We start from the raw sequence: 27,678 nt of genomic DNA, 5'->3' as shown, positions 1-27,678 counted from the left end.
GGGTAGTGTAGGACCCAGGGGCTTAGTCCAACCATGAGACCCTGTCCCTTCAGGAGTGGTCTGGAATCCCGTCTACTCATAGAGGGTAACAGAACTGTGCAACTCTCATCTCCAAAAGGCAATTGAAGTCAGATCGATTGTTAATTATAAATCACAGATTGATGAATTTTGATTCATGAAAGGGCATGGGAACGGATGGGTAACTGGAGAGGGATCACAGATCCACCACAAATTTAAGGAATGAGCTTAGTGGTCTCCTTCTGTTCATGTGTTCCAACCCTGAGGAGACGGTGGAGAAACTGCTAACATCCCAGTCAGTTGGACCTCGCCTCATCGCCAGATCTGACTAACAAGCACCAAGACCTGGCTTGGCTGGTGGTGTGAGGTGCCCTCCCAGTCAGAGCTTTCCTCTACAGATGACATTTCACCCCCAATGTACGCTGCCCTCGGGATGGCTGCAGTGGGGAAGAAATGGTCACCCACCTCTTTGCAGAATGTGGATGTGCTAAGAGGGTGTGGAGACGGATGCGAGGGTCCATGTCCCGGTTCATCCCCACCAGCTGCATGACAGAGGACTCTCTGATCTATGGGCTGTTCCCGGGGGGACACACTGAGACAGACATCAAGTGCCTCTGGAAGATCATCAACTTGGCGAAGGACGCCCTTTGATCTGCCCGAAACTTCCAGCACAGCGAGATGTCCGTAAGGGAATGCTACCGACTGGCACAGTCCAGGATGCAGGAGTCCGTGCTGAGGGACACACTGAAGCTCGGTGCAGCCAGTGCAAAGGTGCTAGGGGAAGGAAGAACCACAGTCTGGGCTCCTTCCGCCACCGCACATGGAGGGGCAGAGTTGGGTGGGGAAGCCCCTCGAACAATGAAAGGGGGAATCACCTCAGGGAGCCACATGAGTGGCAATGGTGCTGTTTGTTTGTGGATTTTTTTTCTTTAAAGGTTACACTACTGAATGTAATGACCAAGAATGTTAAGGTTCTGTTTCTGCACTCTTTCTTCCTTTGTATATATTTTTTTATTATGAATAAAGTTTGTTTTTGAAAGTTGGACCTTGCTGCATTACCTATCCTTTGGGTAAAAGTCCTTTCAGAGAAACACCTTGGGCCACAAGTTCATCAGGCAGTGGTCAGCACAGAATATCCTGCAGGAGCTGTGGGACAAAGACAGGATGAATCCGGTGGGGTGGTTCCCTTAGCAGACTGTCCGAATCATTTGGCAGAATGCCTCATCACTAGAACTCACCAACAAGCACCAAGGCCCCACTTGACTGGTGGTGAGTGGGGCCCTCCTTGTCAGATCCTTCCTGTACAGTCGGAATCTCACTCCCAACGTGTGCTACCCTTGTCTGCGATGAGGATGAAATGGTTGTCCACCTCTTTGCAGACTTTGTATTCACAAAGAGGGTTTAGAAAAGGATGCAAGGTGCCTTGTCACAGTTCATCCCAAGCAGCAGCGTAACAGAGAACTCTCTGATCTACGGGTTGCTCCCAGGGACACATATCAAGATAAACATCAAGTGCTGCTGGAAGATCATCAACTCAGTGAAAGGCACACTTTGGTCTGCCCGAACATGTTGGTCTTCCAATACAAGACGTCCATAAGGAAATGCTACCAGCTGGCATATTCCAGGCTGCTAGAGTACGTGTTGAGAGATGCACTGAAGCTTGACGCAGCCAATGCAAAGGCTTTGTGGGGAAGTACCACAGTCAAAGGTCCTGCTGACACCAGATATTAAGGGGACTAAGCCCTGTGTAAAAGCCTCTCAAACACTAAGTTTGTACCATCCAAGGAGGCTACGTGAGTGGCAATGGTGCCTTCTTGCTAACACTACAAATATATTGACCCAATAACATGATGAATGTATAGACTGGACAACACTATGAAGGTGAGGAAAGCCATGAAGCTCCATACCATCACCTGAGATCAGTACCCAGCCCCTGATTAAGTGTCGTCTCATGGCAAGACTGCAGAGATCAGAACCTCTGTCAAGAGCACAAAGCAATGGAGTGTTGGCTCCACAGTGTGCTTATTCTGTGGTATCTATACACAAGTACACTAATATGCATTCAGAACATCAGTATCAAGCACACTGAGGTCAAGTAAAACCCAAGAAAATACAAAGATAACAGATAGGAGCAGGAGTAGGTTACAAACCCCTCATGGCTCAGCTGATCTCTGACTTCATCTTTACCTTGCTGCCCAAATCCCCCATCCACCTACCTTTCCCCTCTCACCTAGACTCACCTATCACCCGCCAGCTTCTGCTCCTCCTCCTCTCCCCAACTTTTTATTCTGGCTTCTACCCTCTTCCTTTCCAGTCCTGATGAAGGGTCAAATGTTTTCCCTCCACAGATGCTGCCTGACCCGCCGAGTTCCTCCAGCATTTTGTGCGTTGTTGCTCCAGATTCCAGTATCTGCAGAACCTCTTGTGTCCCACAATCCTTGACACCTAGCAGTCCAAAAGCCTGCAGCAACACAGCTCCAGTGACCCGGGTTCAATCCTGACCTGCGGTGCTCTCTGTGTCTCTCTATGGCCACATGGTGCTCTGCTTTCCTCCTACACCTCAAAGATGTGTGGATTAGTAGGTTAGTTTGGCCACTGTGAATTGCCCCTGGTGTATCTGGAGGGAGTTGATGGGACTATAGAGGGAATAGTGTAGCATTAATATAAATGGGTGCTTGATGGTCAGTATGGACTCAGTGGGCCGAAGGGCCTGTTTTCCTTTTATGCGACTCTATGACTCTATTCCATCTGGTCCACAGCAGCAGAATCAGTCTACAATGCAATTCAGCTCCTTCTGCTGAATATTAAACAGAAATGAAGAACAATTGAGTGCAATCAGCTGGGTGAGTGCATGAGATTAAAATGTTCAGAGGCAGACATAGTGCAAGTAAAAAAGACAGCACAGTGCTTGTTTTTATCATAGTGGGAAAGTTGAAAGAGCAAGGTTTTATCTGTGTTTAAAGGGAAAGAGGCTAACAAGTCTCTGGAGGGCTGAATGATAACACAGCAGTAAGTCATTGGCAGAGAGTGTCCGCAGTACGATTCAGCATCCAAGAACTCATCCCTTCCCCCCACCTCAGCTTTAACCTTGTGAGTTTCCTTGAAAACCACTCTCTCTGACACTCGGGAACAGTTTAATCCAACGCAGCCAATATCTTTACACATGCTATACTTACTCTCTTGAACCATCTATAATTATGATCTTAATCCACGCAATGCTGGATCCGTGATGATCACTATCTCCTACCTGCATCTACCCATCACCACCTTATGCCCACCCCACCTCCCCTCTTTTGTCCACCTATCACTGCTCTGCTTTTCCCTCCAATATTATGGGCTTCCCCTTTTCCTTTCTTCAGTCCTGAAGAGGGGTCCTGACCCAAAATGTTGACCGCCTGCTTTTCTCCACGGATGCTGCCTGGCCTGCTGAGTTCCTCCAACATCATACCGTGTTTCATCTAGATTCCAGCATCTGCAGTCCTTTTATTTCTCGAGTATTATTGGGCCTAAAATGCCCATCCCTGTTCCTGTTCTGCTGCCTATTTTCTATTAGACTTTATGGAAAGTCCCACACCATTAACTTCTTGTCCACAGGTCTTCTCCTCTTACCTTCCTGCTGACACTCTTTACGTTGAATACTGCTGCAGCTACTCCAGATCCCATTAGCAATGCTTGCGTTTATATAGCACCTTTCATGAAGTACTTTTTGAAGTGTAGCTGCTGTTGCACTACAGCAAACATGGGTGTTAGGCATGTGAGTGATGTGATTGGTCAAACTAACCCAACTGAGGGTAACTACTGCATTGGTGCTGGGGTTGTGGGCCTGAGGAGGGTGCTGGTGTTGGTTCATATATCTTTTCACTGAATTTTGGCCATGCACCAGGAGCACACTGAAGCCCTGCATAAGTGAAGGAAGAGGCAATATCTCACAAACACCCACCCACCTGCCCAACCAGCCACCTCCAGTCCCATCTGTGGATGTCTGAGGTTCCTACATTGACCTCAGAATCCACAAAAACAGAGTGGAAGGAAGTCACGCTTGACACTGACGGACTGCCTTAGAAGCAGCAGAAACAGAATTGACCTTAGTTTAGAAAACAGCTTTAACAGCACACCACTCCCTTAATAGTGTACCTTTGTATTATGCTATAACACTGTGCCTCAGGATTTTGCCTTAGTACTACAAGTTTCCCTTTGACTGTGCTGAAGTATCAGCCAAGATTTTAATGCTTGAGACTGTAAAGCAGGGTTTAGTCCCACAAACTCTGACTCAGAAAGGAGAGCTCCATCACCTGAGCCACAGGCAACATCATTAGCCTCTCCTGTTCCAACACTACCATCCCTGGTCAGGAAAATTTCTTCCACTCTCAAGACCAATAACCAACATTTCTATTCAAAACATTTTCTCACATCTAATCAAGAGTCCTGTAATGGTACTGAGAGGCACTTAAGCTGTAACTCCATTGTTAATCCATCGCCCTGAAATTCCATTCATTATTTCTGTACAAACTTGGATCTACCTTGATAATATGTGAGACAGATGGTCTGTTTGTATATGACAGAGGCTAAATAGGTTCCCTCTAATCTCCAGAGTGCATTGCCTGTCATTAGCACATTGGCACTGCTAACGGGTAGAATCTGCCTTTAGTTTTCTTTAACACCGGTTTCCACTTCTGAAGGTGTTGGCTCCTGTGAGAGCAGTTTTCTATTCAAAACTATTTTGAATGGCAATACCAGCAGTTGGCTTGGGGAAGGGCAAGGATTTGGGCATAAATGATGCACACTGCACTCTACACTCAGACAGCTTCTGGAGGCAGTGGCATTAGCATAGAATCTTTAACAGTGCATAACAATTTCTAGGCCACATTAACGATGAGAATTTTAAAGCTAAGGCAGTGCTTAACCCACAGTTGGTTTGGTGCAGAAACCAGTATTGTTAATGTGCAACTGAACCTCTGGTGTGATGTTTTGCCCCACCACATCTCCAGCTTGACATAGTTGTCAATGCATATTATGATTCAAAAAAAATCTCATTTGATCATTATCACATTGCTGCTTGTGAGATCTTGCTGTGTGCAAATTGGCGCTGCATTTCCCATGTTACAACAGGAACAATACATTCACTACATTTTGGTTTGACCTAGAGTTATATAAGACTCAAGAAATGCAAGTACATTTCCATTTGAGTGGTGATCTTTTAGTTTTTATTGGCATGAATAAAATCTGTGGATCAGCACACGTGAATACGCGCAATCTCTTTTTCTCTCTCCCTCTCTCTCCCTCTCCTCTCTCTATCTGCTCGCTTTCTCTCTCCCTCTCTCTCTCTCTCCCCCTCTCTCCCTCTCCCCCTCTCCCTGTTCCTCTCCTCCCCTCTCCCTCTCTCCCTCTCTCTATCCCACTCTCCCCTTCTCTTCCTCTCTCTCCCTCGCTCTCTCCCCTCTCCCTTCTCTCTCCTTCCTCTCCCTCTCGCCCCCTTCTCCCTCCCCATCCCTCTCTCTCTCACTCCTCTCCCTCCCTCCCTCTTTCTGTCCCTCGCCCTCTCTCTCTGTCCCTCTCCCTCTCTCCCCCTCCCTCTCTGTCCCTCTTCCCTTTCCCTCTCCTTTCTCTCTCCCCCTCTCTCTTGCTCTATCCTGCTCTCCCCTCCTCTTCTTCTCTCTCTCCCTCACACTCCCTCTCTTCCCCTCTCCCCTTTCTCTCTCCTTCCTCTCTCTCTCGACCCCATCCCCCTCTCTCTCACTCCCTCTCTCCCTCTCCCTCTCTCTCTCTCCCCCTGTCTCTCTGGAGGAAGTGATCTGTCCCAGTAGAAAGGAGCAGAACCTCCTGGGACTGGTCATCCAAGTAAACTGGGGGAACAGTTCAGACCAGGAGTGGGTTTTCCTCTCGCAAGAAATTCTAGTGGGGGTCAAAATCTTAAAATTCACGTGAAATTGGCTAAAGAGTATTTCGGAAGAACTGAGATATTCAGGCACAGGTTGGGAAGTATAAAGTTCCCAGAAAATGAGGATGCAAAGTCAAAGGAAATACCCAAGATATATGCAGAAACTTGCTTGGAAACCAAGGATATTAAAAACTTGATGCAACTGGGACTGAAAGAGAGACGAATGGTGAATCTGGCTCAAGGAACCGAATGGCTCACGCTGTTCTCAGGTTCTGGTTCTTCAGTAAAACCAACAGTAATTATCAGCTTCTTCCTCAGCCATCTGCTCTGGCTCACACACCCTCACAGAACACTTGCTGTGTCAATCAGCTCACTGACTGTTTCAGTCACAAAACATGGATGGGAATATTAGAATCAGGGCCTCAGCAATAGTTCTTACCAGTTGGTACTGTGGGTGACTAATCCAAAACGCATCCATTAATTACCACCATTTTCTCTCCTGGATACTGTTGGTATTGGTATTGGTTTATTATTGTCACGCGTACCGAGGTACAGTGAAAAACTTGTCTTGCATATCGATCGTACATTTCAATTCATTACACAGTGCAGTTACATTGGGTTAGTACAGAGTGCATTGAGGTAGTACAGAGTGCATTGATGTAGTACAGGCAAAAACAATAACAGTACAGAGTAAAGTGTCACAGCTACAGAGAAGGTGCAGTGCAATAAGGTGCAGGGTCACAACAAGGTAGATCATGAGGTCAGAGTCCATCTTATTGTATAAGAGAACCGTTCAATAGTCTTATCACAGTGGGGTAGAAGCCGTCCTTAAGTCTGGTGGTACATGCCCTCAGGCTCTTGTATCTTCTACCCAATGGAAGAGGAGAGAAGAGAGAATGACCCGGGTGGATGGGGTCTTCGTTACACCACACCCTTCAAATTGACCAACCAGCCTTTTATACTGAACTCTATCAAGCACATTTTCAAAATGCGCTTATAACAACCACACATAAATCCACTGTATCCCTTCTACTAATATCCTTCAAAATTGGCAACCAATCTTCAAGTTCAAGTTTATTATCACAGGTATACGTACACAGGGTATATAAATCATTGAAATTAGCTTTTTGTAGCAGCAGCAGCACAGTACATTACAAGACGAGGACAAACATAAGGTAACATAAGCCTAAATTAGCTTAAATTATACATAACTTACACGTGTGCAGAATAAACAATAAAATAAAGTTCACAACACTAGTGCAAGATTGAGAGAGAGGAAAAAGAAGAAAACATAGTTGGAGCTGGTGTGAAGGTTCTTCAGATTGGTTCAGGAACCTGATGGCGGTGGGGAAGAAGCTGTTGCTGAACCTTGAGGTGTGGGTCTTCAGGCTCCTGCCTGATTGGGGGCATTCTCGTTGTTGTGTGTCTAGTCAGTTTCAGCCAAGGAAAATGGAAATGGTAAACAGAGGATACCAAGTACCTTCTACATGGTCACCCCACTGCAGGAAACCTCCGTCCCACAGGAACCTCCTCACATCAACACTGCAGCCCACACATTAGGAGTTGTAGCGGGCATGACAGACAGTGAGTTCAGCATACACATTAGTGTAATTAAGAAGCTTCCAGTGGTGTAGGCGAGAAATGAACATCCTGGAAGGGTCTAAACTGCCATCGTACTCAAGTTGGCTGGTCAAGAGCCAACTTCAAGTGAAATGAGGTCCGTTAGAGTTTGTATGCCCATGAAAGCCCACTGCTTGAGGATGGTCACTGCACTGTTGGAGATTTTACTAAGACCAACTCAAAAGTCTTTGCCTAGTGCCCATCAATGGAAGGATCTGTGACTTCTACCCGACTGTGATAAGACTGTTGAACGGTTCCCTTATACAATGAGATGGACTATGACCTCACGATCTACTTTGTTGTGACCTTGCACCTTATCGCACTGCACTTTCCCTGTAGCTGTGACATTTTACTCTGTACTGTTATTGTTTTTACCTATACTACATCAATGGACTCTGTACTAACTCAATGTAACTGCACTGTGTAATGAATTGACCTGTACGATCGGTATTCAAGACAAGTTTTTCACTGTACCTCGGTACAAGTGACAATAATAAACCAATACCAATAAAATGCAAAATCTCATTTCACTGTCGTTGAAAAGATCTGAAGGATACTATTTGTCCTTGCCCAAGCATTGCCAGCTAACCTGAATGAACCCACAAGAAAGCAACATGAGGCTGCTTCATTGTACTGATACATATGCTGAGCCCACTGCGGATACTTCCGTGCTTGGCATCACTGGAGAGGGAGAACGCAGTGTCTACAGGCTCCTCGGAGGCCTTCCAGGACTGGTGGGCGCCGCAGGGGCTGGAGTGCATCCTGGACAAGGATGATCGTGTTTTAATTGGACATTTTTATTGCCGAGATATTTGTAAAGGATGAGCTGAGATTAATGCAAATATTGTAAAAATGCAAATAAACCTCTTTTTGAAAAAAAACTGTCAAAGTCTGTGTGTCATGCCAGCTACATCTCCTATCAGGTGCTTACAGAGTTGTCACAGGTTCTAGAAATCTGAAATAAGGACAGAAACCCTCAGCAGCTTGGGCAGTATCTTCTGACAGAGAAACTGAGTTACTATTTCAGGTAAATGTCCTTCCATCAGATCTCTGACGAAATGTCACTTACCAAGGTCATAGAGTCGAGTTTATTGTCACATGCACAAGTACGTGTGTGCACAGGGGCAATGAAAAACTTACTTGCAGCAGCATCACAGGCACATAGCATCACATAAGCAGCATTCACAAAAAAAACATAAATCAGACATAAATTATACACACAGCATCATACTGCATGGAATAGGCGTTTACGCCATCAAATCCATGCTGACAACCAAGCATCCGTTTGCACTAATCCTAAACTGATCCCATTTCATGCCCCCTGCATTTAAGTGAGTTGTAGAACCTTGGGGGAAGTTTGTGGGAATGTTGGGGAGAACAAAGTACTAAATCACTGCATGATGATTGGCAGGGGTTTCCTGGCCAAAGGGTCTATTTTCATGCGATGTGAATCTATGATTCTAAGATTCTGTGACATTATAACGGGTAGTCACTGCTAATAATTAAGATTTTAAAATACAGAGAAATGGATAATTACATGCATGCCATGTGATTTAATTTGACTCACAAACAGAGAACTGTAAGATGTTAGCACATGATCAACCATCCTGAGGCAAAACTTGAGAATGAAAGGATTTTCCCCTTTCACAGAAGTGTGGACCTGTGAAATGAACACCACTTTAAATGTTTGATGCTGCTCTGATTAATTATTTGGCTCGGAACATGGATGTGAATACTAAGGCTAAATCAAGAAAGCTGCAGGTGGAATGCACTGGACCCTGAGCAAAAAAGTTGGATCAAAAAGGGAAAACCAGTCACAATGTTGGACATTGGGATTCTGGAATTCTGGAATGCTTGTGGGTCAGGAATGAGTCTCACCAAGCTTTTCCTTGTGAGATTAGATGAGGTGCTACAGTGCCAGATTGTACTCTAGAGACAATTATGCAGGAAATAAAGAGGAAGAGCCCAGATGTTCCAAAAGAATTAAATGAATTTACGGCACAGAAGGAGATCACTTGAACCATTGAGCTCATACTAGCTAAAACTGAAGCTGCTTAGACTACTCACAGTTGAAAGCTATCCGACCACGGCCTTATGAAGGTAATATGCAGAGATCAATTAACCTTCAGTTTGCCTTTGCAATGTGGGAGGAAACCGGAGCACCTAGGGAAACCTATGAAGTCATAGAGAGAACATGTAAACTCCACACAGGTGACAGCAGAGGTCAGGATCGAACCAGAGTCGCCGGAACGGTGAGGCAGCAGCACCACCAGCTGCGACACTCTACCTCCCAGCGAAGCGTGCTTTGTACAACTCTAGAAGAACCATGGTCGCCCCCATTATAAGAAGGATGTGGAGGCTTTGGAGAGGGTGCAGAAGAGGTTTACCAGGATGTTGCCTGGATTAGTGGGCATGTGCTATGAGGAGAGGTTGGACAAACTTGGGTTGTTTTCTCTGGAGCAGCAGAGGCTGAGGGGAGACCCGATAGAAGTTTATAAGATTATGAGAGGCATAGACAGAATAGACAGCCAGTACCTTTTTCCCCAGTGTGGAAATGTCTAATATTAGAGGGCATGCATTTAAGATGAGAGTGTCTAAGTTCAAAGGAGATGTGCAGGGCAAGCTTCTTACAAAGAGAGGTGGGTGCCTGGAATGCACTGCCAGGGGTGGTGGTGGAGGTAGATACGATAGAGGCATTTAAGAGGTTCTTAGATAGGCAACATGGATGTGCAGAGAATGGAGGGATATGGACATTGTGCAGGCAGAAGGGATGAGTTTAGTTAGGTATTTAATAACTAGTTTAATTAGTTTGGTACAACATCATGGGCTGAAGAGCCTGTTCCTGTGCTGTACTGTTCTATGTTCTAACTGATGAAGGCAAGGGTTCCGAATGCATTCTTGGCCCCCACATCCGCCTGTCATATTAATTAGTCTTCTTTCAATCAAAATTGACTGCCACATAATATTTAAACAAATGAGTTATAAAATTCCTTCTGCATCGTGCTGTGGGATGTGATTTGTCAGCAAGGGTTTCTTTGCTATTAAGTGTTAAACAACGCGAGGAAAATTTCATCTGCATGGTTCCTTAAGAGAAAGCATCTTCACACTCCCCTGCTGTTTCCAAAAACTGAAAGCACAATGTGAAAGCAGAACTACCAAAAGAATTAAAAAGCTACAGGAGCCGCAGGGGAGGCTGATGAGGCTGACAGAGAATGCATGAATTCTTAATGTTTGAAATATAAATAGTTGGTGCTGCCTTAGAGTTGTGGATCTGAGAAATTGCGTAAAGAAGAGTGCTGAGCAGGTTAGAATTGAGAATTAGATCATGGCAAATATAGCTAATTAAATCTCAATGTAATTAATTTGATTACACGTTTGTAACAAAATGCATTGGAGCACATTAAACAGATGGTTCAAAATGTAGCACTGGGCAAAACTAGCACTTGCTGGTGGACACAGAATGAAAGAGGTGAGAATAAATGCTTCTGTGATTGAAAAGATGTGGCATCTTTACTTAAATCAAAAGCATACAAGGCTTGGGAAAGAACTGGGATTTGGGGCTGAAATGCTGATCCTGATGGGTGATTGACAGTAGCCCAATTTAATACATAAAGGAGTCTGCTATTGATAAATAGTTGCCCCATTCTGTTGCAAGTATCCAGTCTTTCAGGTTCATCATAATAATCAAAATATCTTCACGAGCGAGTTAAGTTTTTGGAAGAGACTAGATCAAAGTGGCAAAAGAAATTCACCCAAAGGAATAATCTCATTTTCCCAGGGTTGGGGAATCAAGAACAAGAAGTTTAGGGTAAGAGAGGAGAGATTTAATAGAAACCTGAGAGGCAAGTTTTTCACCCTGAGGGTGATCCATATGAGGAATGAGCAGTCAGAGGAAGTGGTTGAGGCAGGTACATTAACAACATTTCAAAGGCACTTGGACAGGTATTGGTTTATTATTGTCACCTGTACCGAGGTACAGTGAAAAGCATGTCTTACAAACCGATCGTACAGGTCAATTCATTACACAGTGCAGTTAGATTGAGTTAATACAAAAAGCATTGATGTAGTACAGGTAAAAACAGTAACAGTACAGAGTAAAGTATTACAGCTACAGAGAAAGTGCAGTGCAATAAGGTGCAAGGTCACAACAAGTGACGTGAGGTCACAGTCCATCTCATTGTATAAGGGAACCGTTCAATAGTCTTATCACAGTGGGGTAGAAGCTGTCCTTAAGTCTGGTGGTACGTGCCCTCAGACACCTGTATCTTCTACCCGATGGAAGAGGAGAGAAGAGAGAATGTCCCGGGTGGATGGGTTCTTTGATTATGCTGGCTGCTACACCAAGACGACGAGAGGTAAAGACGGAGTCCAAGGAGGGGAGGCTGGTGTCTGTGATGCACTGGGCTGTGTCCACAACTCTCTGCAGCTTCTTGTGGTCCTGGGCAGAGCAGTTGCCGTACCAAGCTGTGATACATCCAGATAGGATGCTTTCTATGATGCATTGGTAAAAGTTGGTGAGAGTCAAAGGGGACAAACCAAATTTCTTTAGCCTCCCGAGGAAGTAGAGGCGCTGGTGAGCTTCCTTGGCTGTGGCATCTACGTGATTCAACCAGGACTGGCTGTTGGTGATGTTCACTCCCAGGAACGTGAAGCTCTCAACCCTCTCGACCTCAGCACCATTGATGTAGATGGGTGCATGTACACCGCCCCCTTTCCTGAAGTCAATGACCAGCTCTTTTGTTTTGTTGACATTGAGGGAAAGGTTGTTGTCATGACACCATTCCACTAAGCTCTCTATCTCCTTCCTGTACTCTGACTCATCGCTGTTTGAGATACGGCCTACAACGGTGGTACCATCTGCAATCTTGTAGATGGAGTTAGAGCAGAATCTGGCCACACAGTCATGAGTGTATAGGGAGTAGAGTAGAGGGCTGAGGACGCAGCCTTGTGGGCCGCCAGTGTTGAGAATAATTGTGCCGGGGGTATTGCTGCCTATCCTCACTGATTGCGGTCTGTTTGTTAGAAAGTCAAGAATCCAGTTACAGAGGGAGGTGTTGAGTCCTAGGTCTCAGAGTTTGGTGACAAGCTTGCTTGGAATTATTGTATTGAAGGCAGAGCTGTAGTCAATAAACAATAGTCTAACATATGTGTCTTTACTGTCCAGATGCTCCAGAGCTGAGTGTAGGGCCAAGGAGATGGCATCCGCTGTAGATTTGTTTCACTGATAGGCAAATTGCAATGGGCCCACATTGTCTGGTAGGCTGGAGTTGATCCGTGTCATGACCAACTTCTCAAAGCACTTCATGACGGTGGCTGTCAGAGCCACTGGTCGGTAGTCATTGAGGCACGTTACCTTGCTTTTCTTTGGTACCGGGATGATAGTGGTCTTCTTAAAACAGGAGGGAACCTGGGATTGAAGCAGGGAGAACTTGAATATGTCCGCAAATACTTCTGCCAGCTGATCAGCACAAGATCTGAGCACGCGGCCCGGGACACCACCTGGGCCAGGTGTTTTCCTCGTGTTCACTCTCCGGAAGACTGAGTTTACCTCCACTGTGATCTCAGGTTCAGCTGCATTGGTGGCTGCCGGGGTGGATGGTGACAATCCACTTCCCTTTTGTTCAAAACGCGCATAGAATGTGTTGTTCATCAGGAAGGGATGCGCTGTTGTTAGCTATGCAGCCCGACTTTGTCTTGTAGCCTGTTATCCTGATGGAATATCGTAAGGGCATAGAGCAAAGAAGAAGGCTATTTGGCTCACATGCCTATTGCCAGCATTTAAATTTATCCAACAAGTACCACTCCCTTAATCTTTCCCTGCATGCCTCACACACTGGCACTGGGATGACGCCCATTCTGGACAATATGATGACTGGATCTTACTGAGTAAATCTACCTTCAATGAGAGCAATGTCAGGCCTCTAAATTATCAGCCAGAAAATAGTCAATTGGCAATCCTGGTCTATTTTTCTTCTCCAATGCTGATCAATTATATTTTTCCTGTAAATCTCTGCAGTATTAAAATATTTAAACAGACTTCTCTGCAAGACTTTCACACTGAACCCTTCAATGTTCTTGCTTATTCTCCAGAGAACGCTTTGTTTAAACTGAAATAATTACTGGTAGTCTGAGACATTGTTATCAAAATAAAAGTATGAAGGATTTCAGCTGCTACAATGATCTGTGTACGTTGAGGCTCAGGGATGTGTAGAACACAGAACACAGCACAGAAAGGATTGTATTGAGTGCAGGAGATCGCATAGATTGAGGTCTGTTATATACAGAATGCTGCACCTTTTACATAGTATCAGGCACAGACTGCAGTGCATTATACACTGGATAACACACAGGGTGTTATATAAAGGTTAATGCATCAAACAGAGACTGTTACATATAGAGCACACTTAACTAAACGGGACAGGTTGTTATGCTCAAGTCAGGTTTTGAAAAGGTAATAGGAAAGCAAACATAATAACATGGAGAAGAAAGGGTGAGAAAGAACCATTAGGAACCATAAAATTTCTCTATTTGATTAACGCTATGTTTCAGATCGAAAGGATTCTTATTCTTCCAATAAAGTTCTGAATACCCTCCAAAATCATGGGATTTGGAGCATGGGGAATTTAAAAAATAAGGCTCTGGTTTGTTACGTTCCTATCTAATTTCCACTGGGACGTTGGCTGATTTGCAATGAACATTGATTGATTTTGGAGTAAAATTGTGCAGTCTCCTCAGTTAACTCCTCTACAGTCCTTAGACTGCGATCATCAGAGACCAGAGCTTCCAGAACACTTCTGCATTGTTATCCCTTTGATCCTAAGCGTTTCCAGTTCACCATTTCTTTCATTCTTATCATTTATCTCACGCATTTTATCCTCCTCCAGCAACAGTGTTTAAAAATAAAATCAACAGATAATAACATAGTCTGTTCCTTGTCCTCAATACCACTGGTAAAAAAAACAAAAGCATTCACACAACTATCTCTTGTTCTGTGTATGTTCTTGATTATATTTACATTTTTTTGCCCATCCGTTTTGCTGCTGTTTTTTCCAGTATGAGGCACAAACATCTTTCATTCTGGCTCAGTTTGCATGGTTCTTGGCTTTGGATCTGAGTGTTAAATGATGGAGCCCTGTTCCAATGCAACACTGAGGGATTGGCCAAATGTCAAAGAGGTCCTTCAAAAGAACCATTAAAGAAAAAGTCTAATGTCTTCCAAATACATTTGGAAGAGGACATTCATGAAAGACAGCTTCTGTGAAGAGAGACACGGAGTTAACATTTCAGCAGATGACCTTGACTAAATCTGATGAAGGGTCATCAACCTGAAATGCTATCTCGGTTCCTCTCTTCACAGGTCCTGCTTGACCTGCTGAGTATATCCAGCATTTTCAATTCAGATTTTCAGCATCTGCAGTTTTTTACTTTAAAATGGAAATGATATTTATGCAGAGGTGCACAGGGAGCTAAATGCTTTAAGAAAGAACAAACCCAGAAATATTCAGCAAGTCACGAACCATCGAAAGGGAAGCCACGAAAGGGAAACAGCAGACATTTCAGGTCAAAGAGCTTTGAAGGAGAGCCATCCACCTGAAACTTTAAATCTGTTCTCTCTCCACAGATGCTGCCTCACTTGCTGAGAATTTCCATTACTCTGAATCTTCACGTCAGGCATCTGCCACATTAATGTTTGTTTTATAACTACGTGGCTTCCTGTCAATGCACCATATAAAGGTTAATAGATCACTAATTGCACTGCTGTAAAGTGTTGAGAGGTATGACAACTTGCTCTTTAAATAAAAGCCCTGTTTTCTTTATACTTAGTAACCATTTCATGCATTTGTACTCCATGCTAACCTTGAGTAGGAATTATTGTTTTCAGATTTAGAGTTATGGAGTCATACAGCACTGAAACAGGCTCTTTGGCCCATTTGGTTTATGCCGACCATCAAATATTTACTAATTTACCCTTCACATTCATCCTATACTAATCTCATTTCATTTTTCTCACATCCCCATCAACTACCAAATTCTACCACTCACCTACACACAGGGGCAACGGTCAATTGATCTCCCAACCCACAGGTCGATGGGATGATGGAGGAAACTGGAGCACCCCGGGGGAAACCCTTGCATTCAAAGGAAAAACATCCAAACTCCATACAGACAGCATCCAATGTCAGGATCGAACCCAGATCACGAGCTGTGAAGCAGCAGCTCCACTTGTCTACCTTCATTTATCAAATTGATTTCCTGCATAATATGGTATAGCAATGCATCATTAATAGCAAAGAAACTATGTAAAATATTTTCATTGTTGGTGTTTGACACCAAGCAATATTTGTGAATTCACATCATTAATAACCGTAAATTTTAAACTCTAGGGTCTGGTTGAGCATTAATGATGTATGCAAAGCATATAATGGCCCTGAAAGATACTGTATGGTGTTCTCTGTGGCAAGAACTTCGCTTTCTGACCCCTGATTCAGGGTTTCAACCTGAAACATTGACAATTCCTTTCTTCCCACAGATGCTGCTCGACCCGCTGAGTTCCTCCAGCAGATCGTTTGTTTCTCTTTCTCTGTTGCTGCTGCCTGGCATCAATTCAATGGGACCCTGGACACTCGGCAGCTGTGATGTCATCAAACTGGCTGAACCACCCAACTGCACTGAAGAAATCTCACGGATAGCAAAGCAGGAATCCAAACACACCATTTTTGTTAACCTTTTATACTGAGTCCAAAATAAAAATTCATACATTCACATATGGTTAAGGTAGAAGCTAAAGTATTATAAATAAAAGTATTTGAAAATAAAAATGTGAAGTTTCTTATATTTTGTAAAATTCATAAATACATGGACATATTTTGTTTTGTTAGGTCCATGTAATTTGTCAACTAGTAATTATGGTTTTGGATGCCATTACGAATTCACAGAAGCAAAATATTTTCAGGATGTTTTCCAGTGCCACTAATTTATAGATAGCTTAAATTCACATCGGCTCAAGTGATTTCTCTTGGTTGGAAAAGACTATAAGCAGCATAACCTTGGAGGAGGGATGAATTACTGACAGTAGTTTTGAGATTTCAGCCTCAACCAGACCGGCAAGAAATCCTGAAGTTGGTGTCAGATTCAAGGCATAACAACAGGGACCAGCAACAGTTTCATTGTCAAGACTACTGAAAGGTCAGCATGGAGGATTGGAATCACTAATCAGAGTGTTCCATGTTTATTGGAACTCTTACAACTTTCAGGAGTACACGTCCAAGTAAGACAGAACGGAAATGGGATAAGCAACGTATGAACATATGGGAATAAGGAATGAGGCAAAGGAGAGATCTGTATACAGTAATGGTAAAAGGAACCCCATAACTGCAATTTTCACCATCAATTGACTGGGTATTTTGAGCCCAACAAATTACAATCCTCCAACTATTTAGCAACCAACTGATGAGGATCTCAGTTTGAAAAAGATAATGAGCAGGAACTGCTGGTTGTGCTTTTATTATATAGTCTGATTTCCCCAAAAATCAGCCAAACCAAAGATGCCAGAAGTTTCTGCACAAAATTTACCGGATGCTGCCTGGATTGGACAGCATGTCTTATGAGGATAGGTTGAGTGAGCTGGGGCTTTTCTCTTTGGAGAGAAGGAAAATGAGAGGTGACTTGATAGATGATACAAGATGATAAGAGACATTGATCGAGTGGACAGTCAGAGACTTTTTCCCAGGGCGAAAATGGCTAACACTAGGGGACATAATTTTAAGGTTATTGGAGGAAGATATAAGGGGGATGTCAGGGATAAGTTTTTTACACAGAGAGTGGTGGGTGCGTGGAACGCACTGTCGGCAGAGGTTGTGGGGGCAGATATATTAGGGACATTTAAGAGACTCTTAGATAGCCACATGAATGATAGAAAAATGGAGGGCTATGTGGGAGGGAAGGGTTAGACAGATCTTAGAGCAGAATAAAACATCATGGGCCAAAGGGCCTGTACTGTACGGTAATGTTCTATGTTTCACGTTCTAAAATACTTCCAGGGCAAAATGACTTACTGTACTTGTCCATATGACAATAAACTCAACATAATGGACGGTTATCCATTGTTTACAGGCCTGTGAAGAGACTCTTAAAATTAAGTTTCCGGCCACAAGGACATTGAAGGATAATTTCTCAAAGCTTTGGAATATTATTTTCTTTAAGTTCCTGATTACAATACAGCAATACAGCCAGTAAATTTTCTGTAAAGTTATTTTAATGTAATTTCAATATATGCAATGGAACTAGCCTGAGAAATTGCTGCTTTTTTGATAAACTCAGTTATATCACATATGGTTCTTCATGATTAGCCTTAAACACATTATGAAGTAATTTTGGAAACAAATTCTACACTGATGGTAGATTTTACATTCGATGAATACAGAGGAACTTGGGTAGAAACATAGACATTAAACCACTCCCCAACCTTTCCAAATTTTGAAGAAAATTTGTATCCAAATCAACAATTAATCCCTTAGTACAATCTGTCTCTATTTAACTAAATAAATTTGAATTATATTGAAGAGGGATGACATTGAAAATCTGCTCAAACTTGATATGAAATCAGAAACAAATGAATCTCAGGAAAGTCAACTGAAAAGCATCTTCTTACATCCAAGATGCAATTTAAAAAAATTTAAATATGTTGTCCCATTTACTTTTCATACTCGTTTTTGAAATTGAGGTTCTACGTTCTCCTATTCACTCATTGACCAGATAACCTTGTTTGCATTTTATCCCCATGGTCACCCTGGTTTTACCTTATTAGAGACAGTCCGACCCTCCCTGCAGATTAACAAACTTCTTTTGTCTCCTTCCCAGTTCTGACGAAGGGTCTTCAACCTGAAATGTTAACTCTGCTTCTCTTCCACCAGATGCAGCCTGACCTGCTGAGTATTTCTGACATTTGCTGATTTATTCATCTCACCTTTTTCTGCTCTGATTCTTCCAAAAGTCTCTGACCCTTTTCTCCAAACACTTCTTCAAACCTTGAACAAGGTTTTGAAGATGCAAACTGATCACTGTTCTTGCTTAATGTTGTCCTCTTTGTGTTCTACTGAGCCTCAGTAATGCTCTGTCCTATTGGCCTCCATCTCTTAGGTTGTGGGCTGGAACCCTATGCAGTACTAGGGGACCCCTGCACCATCAGACAGATACAATCTAAATTTATGCCTCGCCTGGTTTTTCAGGTAAACGTAAAAGGTCCCATACCATTACTTTGAAGAACAGCAAATGTGTTGTTCTTCAATTGGTCTACTGACCAATATTTGTCACTATTAAACACCACAGTACAATTTATCTAGTTATTATCATATTGCTGTTTATGGGAGGATGTTTTGCTCAAATTCGCTGCTATATTTGCTACCACTGTACCAACAGTTCCAAAAGTTACATCACTGCTTGGAATATACTTTGAGAGATCAATAAATTATGAAAAGCAGTACATAAATGCAAGATTTGTTTTATTTTTCTTTAACACATTAAATAAAATTGGCATTGAGGTTTAGCATGAAATCTGTTACTTGCAATGAGATTTTATATTTTTATGTACCACTGATCAAACTCTGTATAGTAATTTGAAACACTTTACTGTCTAAATGCATTTTGATTAAACTACTTTAATTCCAGAACAATTGTGCCTGAGTATACTTTTGTGCTCCAGGCCACTTAAACATTCTTGAAAGGTACTCTTGATGACTTTCATGTGAAAGTAAATGTTTTCCTCCTGAGAGATGATAGCCATATTTTGTTACTGCTTAACCAAGCAGATTTTTTTTTGCCAGTTTGTAGGATTAGTCAGCTTTTGATTAATGACACAAACCTTGATTACACATTTGCTGTAGTTTTCCCTAAGGAGGTATTTTTTGAAAGATTTTTTTTTGCTTTCCTCTGGATTATTCTACCTGGTTTTATCCAACTACCAGTTCCTTCCTACTATAGTTCCCCCAACCAGCTTGAGAAGCAGTTTGGACCTGCACCTGCTCTCAATAACTCGATGCTGGCGGACCAAAGAAAACACAAAGATGGGCTCTCAAAATCTACAGGTCCCACCACAGCCTCATCAGCACCTGAGAAGCCACAGAACTGGAGTGGAAGGGTGCCACTGTTAATCCTGAAACACCACCTATGGAGAAGAAGTTAGCAGAACACATGAATAATCAGAGAGAAAGGAAGATTTCAATTTCCATAATGCCTTTCAAATTGCCCTCTGCAATGAACTATCTTTGAAGTTATAAAAAAGGAAACACAGCAGCAAATTTGCAATCAACTAGCTCTTACAATGAGCAATGTGATAATAACCCAGATCACATGTGTTATCCATGTTGACTCAGGGTTAAATACCATCCAGGACATATGGAGCAATGCCCCTGCTCTATTACTAACCATTAGAGCTGGTCTCAGCTGAAAGTCAGCAACAGTGCAGAATTTTCTCACTACTGTAATGAAGTATTAACCTCAAGAACTCCTTCCAGAACTTTCAAAGATACACAGATTTGAGGGTCTGGGCTTACAGATAGAGGAAATCTGGTATAATCAGCAGTACTTCTTCCCTGAAAAGCATTAGTGAACGATAGGATTTTTGCAACTTCTATTGATACCATTTTTTCTTTAGTTATTTAACATAGTAAGGTCTGAATCAGTCCTAAATCTGACATTATATTAAACCTCTTTTTGGACCGATTGTAAATATACTTGGGCTGGTGTTGCCAATACTGCATTAACCTTGTGCCTCTGGCATTGTTGAGAGATCTCTGCATGGATGCATTGTCAATGCTGCAGCAGTGTCAAGTTGCAGGTGTTGAACCTTTCCACCGTCTGGGCCATGGCTGAATAGTTTGTATTGCATCAGTTTTCATGGCACTGCATCAGTGCTGTACCCAGATTGTGGTAATGTCACTTGACTGATAATCCAGTGATCTGAATTAATGATCCAGAGGGAAATAGGTTGAAATTGCACCAGGGTGTTAGGGAGTTTAAATATAATGAATAAATCTGCAATTAAAAACTAACACCCGTAATATTAACAATGAAATTATACCAGCATTGGAGCAAGTCTGAAAGAGATTCACTAAACTACTTCTTGGGATGAGAGAGTTGTCCCATCATGGGCAGCTAAAAAAAATTAGATCTTCACCAGAGGGTATGCATTTAAGGTGAGGGGGGTAAGTTCAGAACAGATGTGAGGGGTAAGTTTTTTACTGAGAGTGGTGGATGCCTGGAATGCATTGCCTGATAGGGTGGTGGAGGCAAATTCATTGGGGGCTTTTAAGAGGGGCTTGGATGGGCACATGAATGAGAGGAAAATGGAGGGATATGAGCATTCTGTAGGTAGGAGGGATTAGCTATGTCAGCACAACATTGTGGGCTGAAGAACCTGTTCTGTGCTGTACTGTTCTATGTTCTTTATTATGTGGCATTTAGGATAATGAGAGGTGATCTTACCGAAACATATAAGATCCTTAGTGGTCTTGACAGAGTAGATATCGAGATGTTTCCACTTGTGAGATCATCTTGAACACGGGCTTAAGTTAGGGAGTAAAGCTAAGGTGCTTTGGAAAAACTTCTTGCTGAGAGTGGTGAATCTCTGGAATAATCTACCCCCACCCCACCCCGCGCCGCCCCCCCCCCCCCCCCGCAGAGGGTTGTGGAGGGTAGATCATTGGGAGTATTTGAAAAGGAAGTAGATATATTTTTGAAAGATCAGAAAATGGAGGGACATGGGGAACAGAAGAGGAGATGAGTCCTGGGGCATGTTGAATGGCATGGCAGGCTTGAGAGGCCGAATGGCCTCCTCCTGCTGTTATTTTATTATGTCCTTAAGTTGTTCTGTGGGGTTTGTTGCAAAAACCTGTGTGGTTCACTGAAGTCAAATAAAACAGAAAGAAACCTGCTGTCCAAATTCAGTCTGAGCTTTGTGACCCACCCCCTCAACGACCACAGCAATGTGGTGAACTCTTAACTATCCCCTGAAATGGCCCAGCAAAGCCTTCAGATCAAGAGCAATAAATGGCTTTGCCAATGAATAAATAAACACAACTGCAGGAACACTGCCAGGTCTGTTTGTGCATCAGAGCTGTACCGATGCCAGGTCAGGCAGTTACTTTAATCAAACGGCAGAAAACTACAGCTGTTGGAAATCTGAAATAAATACAGAAAATGATCAAGTGTCAGGCAGCATCTGTGGAGCAGGAAACAGAGTTCATGTCACAGAACTTTCATTGGAGGACTCATGAAGGGTGATTGACATGAAATATTAACCGTTTCCCTCTCCTCATCTGCTGCCTGGACTGCAGTGTGTTTTCTCTTTTTTTTATTTCCAGTATTTGGGGATTTGTTTTCAATGGTATGGGAGGATCCTGATGGTGCACAATGCATTAGTGTAAGTAAGAAGGTTGTGTATAAGGCTGGAGATGGTTGGGTGAGGGAATGGGCAGACCAACAGAATCAATTTTCCTCCCAATCAGGACACTGCAGATGCTGTAAATCTAAAACAACGCTGGAAAAGCTCAGGAGGTCGGTCAGCATCTGTGGAGAGAGAGACACACACACAATCTTTTCAGGTCAATTGAAACTGTGTTTCTCTCTGACAAACGTGAGTTCAACATTAATATTCTTCCTCAGACGAAGGAAAGACCCAGTTTTGTCACCGTGTAGTGCCACTCCTACAGTCATGAATTCGGAACAAAAATCATCCGCACCACCCCGTGACTTTCCTGCCTCGCTCATTCAGCAGTCCTTTGTACGGAAGGGAGAGTTGTTTTATCCGAAGCGGAAAGAGACAATTCGCACTGGGTAAACATTTACGCCTTGACCTGTATAAACCGGGGGAAACCTCGCAAGGGGATGAGGTTCCCCTTTGCGCGAATGGTGCTGCAGTCAGTGAATGAGGTCCCGCGGCACATCTCCTTGCATCCAGTCCCAGCCACTGCTTCCTTACCACAGAACTTCACCTGGCCCCTGATGTATTTGCAATCAGCTCGTTACAAAGAGCAGGGTCAATATCAGTGGCTCTCAGATATCGGGAAGCGAATACAACATCTCCAGGTATTCTGAAATATATTACCACATACATTGCTACAAAGAGCTACCCCATACATAGTTAGATGTTCACCTCCAAGCTGATTTTCCAACTCAGCCGTTGAAATAAATTCTCTGACCATTTTACTAAATCACACACTTCATACAACAAGTTAACATTCTCTCGTCTAACTCTTTTAAGTTGTAATAGTGAGGGAAGATCCTGCTGTAGGACCTGATAGAAATATCAATTATGCTCGAGTGGGTACAATACAGGGCAAGCAGACGTGGTAAATAGCCTGAGGCAGCTGCGAACTCACCGCAATAAACACGATGACAGCATCTCCCACTTCAGAGCGGACGGGCTTGGCCGGGAGGTCTTAAAATGGTCGAGGGGAGGGTGATAAATCTGTTGTCACGCTAGGTCACCCGGCGACCCGAGTCCTGGACTGCGGAATCTGCACTGCTCGGTCACTCTCACCACAGCCTCTGCAAGCAACAGCCGCGGAGGAGGAGCGAGGGGAGGAGGCCAGGGCAGGGAACAGAGGATGCGAGCTCTACAACTGATCCAAGAAGATAAGTAGGAGATCTGGGACGCTGTATCGAAGCGTGTTGACATATCTCAAATAATAGTGAGAGATGCTTGTTCAGATTTAACTCCTTCGAGGCGGGCAGACAATCAGAAATGCTGCAATCTTATTTCTACCTGTCTGAAGGGAGAGGAGGGTTTGGTACATAAAACAGCACAGCGCAGGAACAGGCCCTTCGGCCCACAATGTCTGTGACGAGCGTGATGCCAAATTAAACCAATCCCTTCTGCCTGCACATGATCCATATCCCTCCATCCCTGCATATCCATGAGCCTATCTAAAAGCCCCTTGAATGGTATCTGCCTCCACCACCACCCCTGGCAGCCCGTTCCAGGCACCCACCACACTCTGTGTAAAAAAAACTTGCCCCTCTCACCTAAAAGCTGTGCCCTCTAGAATTCGACAAAAAGATTCTGTCTGTCCACCCTATCTATGCCTCTCATAATTTTATAAACTTCTGTGGGGTCTCCCCTCAACCTCTGACACCAGAGAAAACAACCCAAGTTTGTCCAACCTCTCCTTATAGCTCATGCCCTCTAATCCAGGCAGCATCCTGGTAAACCTCTTTTGCACCCTCTTCAAAGCCTCCACATCCTTCCTGTAATGGATTGACCAGAACTGCACTTAATACTGAACATTTTACCCTTGATATGGATTAACAAGGGTCAGCACTCAGAGCTCACGTACAGTAGATTGGTGGGTGATCTCTGGTACCCATGGAAGCAGGTTCAAAGCTCACTAACGGGCATGGACACACTGTCTGAGTTAACCTAGCGCCTTACTGGTGGAGCACTGCTTTACAGATACCATTTGTCAGTTCAAATGTTAAATTAGTGTGTAGTCCGCCAGTGCTGATGGACAGGCAATGGAGATGTCCAAACTTATGTTTATCTGTGGAAAGCAAAACACTGCACATGCTGGAAATCTGAAATTGCTGTGAATATTCAGTGGTTCAGGCAGCATTTGTGGAGGGGGGGAGAGAGAATTAATATTTCAAGTGGATGACCCTTCTTCTGAACTCAGCATTTTCTGTTGTTATTTTATATTTATTCCTCATGTGACATCATCAGAAATAGATGTGGGGTCATAACTGTTGTGTGTACCATTATAGCCAGTATTTATACTTTTACAAATCATTATGAGAACACCAAAAAGTTCAAGGCCAAGTTAAATATTAAGGTGAAAGGGAAAAGATGTGAAGGGACCCAAGGGGCAACTTCTTCATGCAGAGGGTAGTATATGGAACGAGCTGCCAGAGAAAGTGGCAAAGGCGGGTACAATAACAGCATATAAAGGACACTTGGGCAGGTACGTGGATAGGAAAGGTTTAGAGGGATATGGGCCAAATGCAGGCAAAGGGGATTGGCTTAGATAGGCATCTTGGTCAGCATGGATGAGTTGGGCCAAAGGGCCTGTTTCCGTGCTGTATGACTATGACCCTAAATTTTCCAAGGACTGAGCTGTGCTGGTTTGGAGTAAAATGTTGGGCCAGTCGCAGTGATGATGATAAAGAGAATAAAAGTGACAACAATTAAATTACAACCAATCAGGGCCAGGCAGGGGAATAGAAACATAGAAAACCTACAGCACAATTCAGGCCCTTCGGCCCACAAAGCTGTGCTGAACATGTCCCTATCCTAGAAATTACTAAGCTTACCCATAGCCCTCTATAGAAACATAGAAAAACATAGAATCATCATTCTGTGTTTGAAATTTGACTTTTGGAGATTCCTTCCATGATATTCATCTAGAAAAAAAATTAAACCAACTTTTTACACTTTCAACAACATGAACGTTTATTTATGTAGTATCTACTATATTGCAAACTCTGTCTAGGTTCTTCAATGGTTTAATGTTTATCAGTTTAGGGTTTGGGGAAAAGGTGAGAGGGGAAAGATTTAAAGAGGACCTGAGGGGCAAGTTTTTCACACAAGAGGGTGGTGGGTATATGTTACCACCTGCCAGAGGATGTGGTAGAGGTGGGAACAATTCCAACATTTAAAAGACATTTGGACAGGTACATGGATAGGAAAGGTTTTCAGGGAAGTGGGCCTAGCTCAAGTAGGCACCTTGATTGGCATGGGCTGGTTGAGCCAAAGGGCCTGTTTCCATGCTGTACAACTCTATGACTCTAGAACTAACGGAACATTATTAATCAAATTGTAAGCAAGGGACGAAGTGACACGACTAGTGGAGCTGCTACCTCACGGTCCCAGCAACCCAGCTTCAACCCTGACCTCTGCTACTCTTTGTATGGAGTTTGCAGACTCTCCCTGCGATCATGTGGGTTTCTCTCAGATGCTCTAGTTTTCTCCCACATCCCAAAGTTGTACAGTTTAGTATGTTAATTGGCCACAGTAAATGGACTCTAGTGCGAAGTGGAAGTAGTAGAATCAGGGGGAGGAGTTGGGGACATGGGAAGAGTAACATTAGGCTGTTGTAAGTGGTTGTTTGACAGTCGGCATGGACTTAGTGGGCTGAAGGACCTGTTCCATGCAGTGTGCCTCTGTGATGGCACATTGCAGTATTATGACAAGTGACAAAAAGCATGGCCAAAGAGGTGGGGTTTGGTTGTGTGGAGGAGCAGAGGGATCTGGGGGTCCATATCCACAGATCCCTGAAAGTTGCCTCACAGGTGGATAGGGTAGTTAAGAAAGCTTATGGGGTGTTAGCTTTCATAAGTCGAGGGATCGAGTTTAAGAGCTGCGAGGTAATGATGCAGCTCTATAAGACTCTGGTTAGACCACACTTAGAGTACTGTGTACAGTTCTGGTCTCCTCATTATAGGAAGGATGTGGAAGCGTTGGAAAGGGTGCAGGGAGATTTACCAGGATGCTTCCTGGTTTAGAGAATATGCATTATGAGGAGAGACTAAGGGAGCTAGGGCTTTACTCTTTGAAGAGAAGGAGGATGAGAGGAGACATGATAGAGGTGTACAAAATATTAAGAGGAATAGATAGAGTAGACAGCCAGCACCTCTTTCCCGGGGCACCAATGCTCAATACAAGAGGACATGGCTTTAAAGTAATGGGTGGGAAGTTCAAGGGAGATATCAGAGGAAGGTCTTTTACCCAGAGAGTGGTTGGGGCATGGAATGCGCTGCCTGGGGTGGTGGTGGAGGCAGGTACATTGGTCAAATTCAAGAGATTGTTAGATAAGCATATGGAGGAATTTAAAATAGGGGGATATGTGGGAGGAAGGAGTTAGATAGTCTTAGGCGAGGTTTAAAAGTCGGCACAACATTGTGGGCCGAAGGGCCTGTATTGAGCTGTAGTGTTCTATGTCCTATTTAAGGACCATCTGCAAAGTTGAAGAGGGGTTAGAGGGCAATGAAATCAGGGGAGGGAGTTCCAGAGTTCAGCAGGCCCTTGGCAGCGGAAGGTTAGAGCCACAAATGGTGGTCCAATTAAATCTGGAGATGATCATGAGGTGACACTTGGAAGAATTTCGATCATTCAAAGGGTTGGAGCAGACCACAGGGAGGGGTAAAGCCATGGAATGATTTGAAAATAAGGAAGAGTATAGTATAACTGTAACCAGGGTGTGTATAGCCAAATGCTTTATATAAGAGTAAAAGCATTCTGCACCCTGCCTCAAGATTCATTCCATTGCCTCAATGAATTATGGAGGAAGTGTGTCATTCTCTAACATTATTACAGAGCTCTTGCAGTGCTACCAAAACAGAATGAACTTCTCAAAAGAAATGTCTTACAACCTAAGGTAAAGAGTGAAAATCTTTCTTGTCTTCCTGCCCTGCACCTTCTCTGTACTTTAATACTTTATTCTGCATTCTGCTTTCCTTTTTACTACCTCAATGTACTTGCAGATGGAATGATCTGTCTGGATGGCACACAAACAAAAGTTTTTCACTGTATCTCGTACATGTGACAATCATAAACCAATTCCAATTCCAATTCCAATTCCAATTCCAATTCATTGATTTCCATCTGATGAATCCTGTTGTAAGTTCTGTCAGTGTGAACAGTGTAGGAAGAGGGAGCAGGTTTCACTTACAGTAGCCACAAATGGTGGCATATCAAGCTCTTGCAGGGGTCAATACCTTCAGAGAACACTGGTTTAAAACCTACAGTCATTTGCTCCTGAACACATTTGGAATAAATGTCAACAACAACAGAGCCATAGCAAAACATTTCACTAGGTGGACAGTTTATACAGAATCAATAACTCTCAGAAATCATTATTTATGTAAAATTAATTAGTTTATGAGGGAGAAAAAAAGGAGACGAGGACAAGAATGCAACTCAGGCAGAATCCCATCAAACACCTTTTACAGACCTTCTCTGACATTCAGGTTCCTTATCTTCAGATGGAACAAACTATCGGGCACAGTTCGGAGTGGGAGAGAAAAGCAACTCTTACCTTTTTTGTCTCCCCACCCATCCAAAGACATTCCCCTCAAAAGATTCACCAAAGTAAGTTTTCCCAAAGTGATCCTCTCCCACACTATATATGTCCAAACCATTAGCCAATCGCTAAGCATGCCGTCAGTCTCCA

At 43.4% G+C, this 27,678-nt stretch overlaps 1 protein-coding gene across 2 annotated transcripts in view; it reads right to left on the bottom strand.

Annotated features, from left to right (window-relative positions):
* LOC127584080 (synaptic vesicle glycoprotein 2B-like) overlaps window positions 1–27,678 on the bottom strand; it is a 147,590-nt gene that overhangs the window by 96,699 nt on the left and 23,213 nt on the right. The window contains exon 1 of one of the 2 annotated variants that reach the window (XM_052040631.1): window positions 22,894–23,141. The exons of the other annotated variant lie outside the window; for it this stretch is intronic. The gene's annotated coding sequence lies outside the window, so the exon portion shown is untranslated. Of the gene's footprint in view, window positions 1–22,893; window positions 23,142–27,678 lie in introns of those variants that run through there. 2 annotated transcript variants of the gene reach the window in all.

The sequence above is a fragment of the Pristis pectinata genome, chromosome 28 (assembly GCF_009764475.1).
Source record: "Pristis pectinata isolate sPriPec2 chromosome 28, sPriPec2.1.pri, whole genome shotgun sequence".
NCBI classification, from domain to species: domain Eukaryota; kingdom Metazoa; phylum Chordata; class Chondrichthyes; order Rhinopristiformes; family Pristidae; genus Pristis; species Pristis pectinata.
Note: the sequence above shows the minus strand (reverse complement) of the source record. Positions and strands in the feature narration are given on the sequence as shown.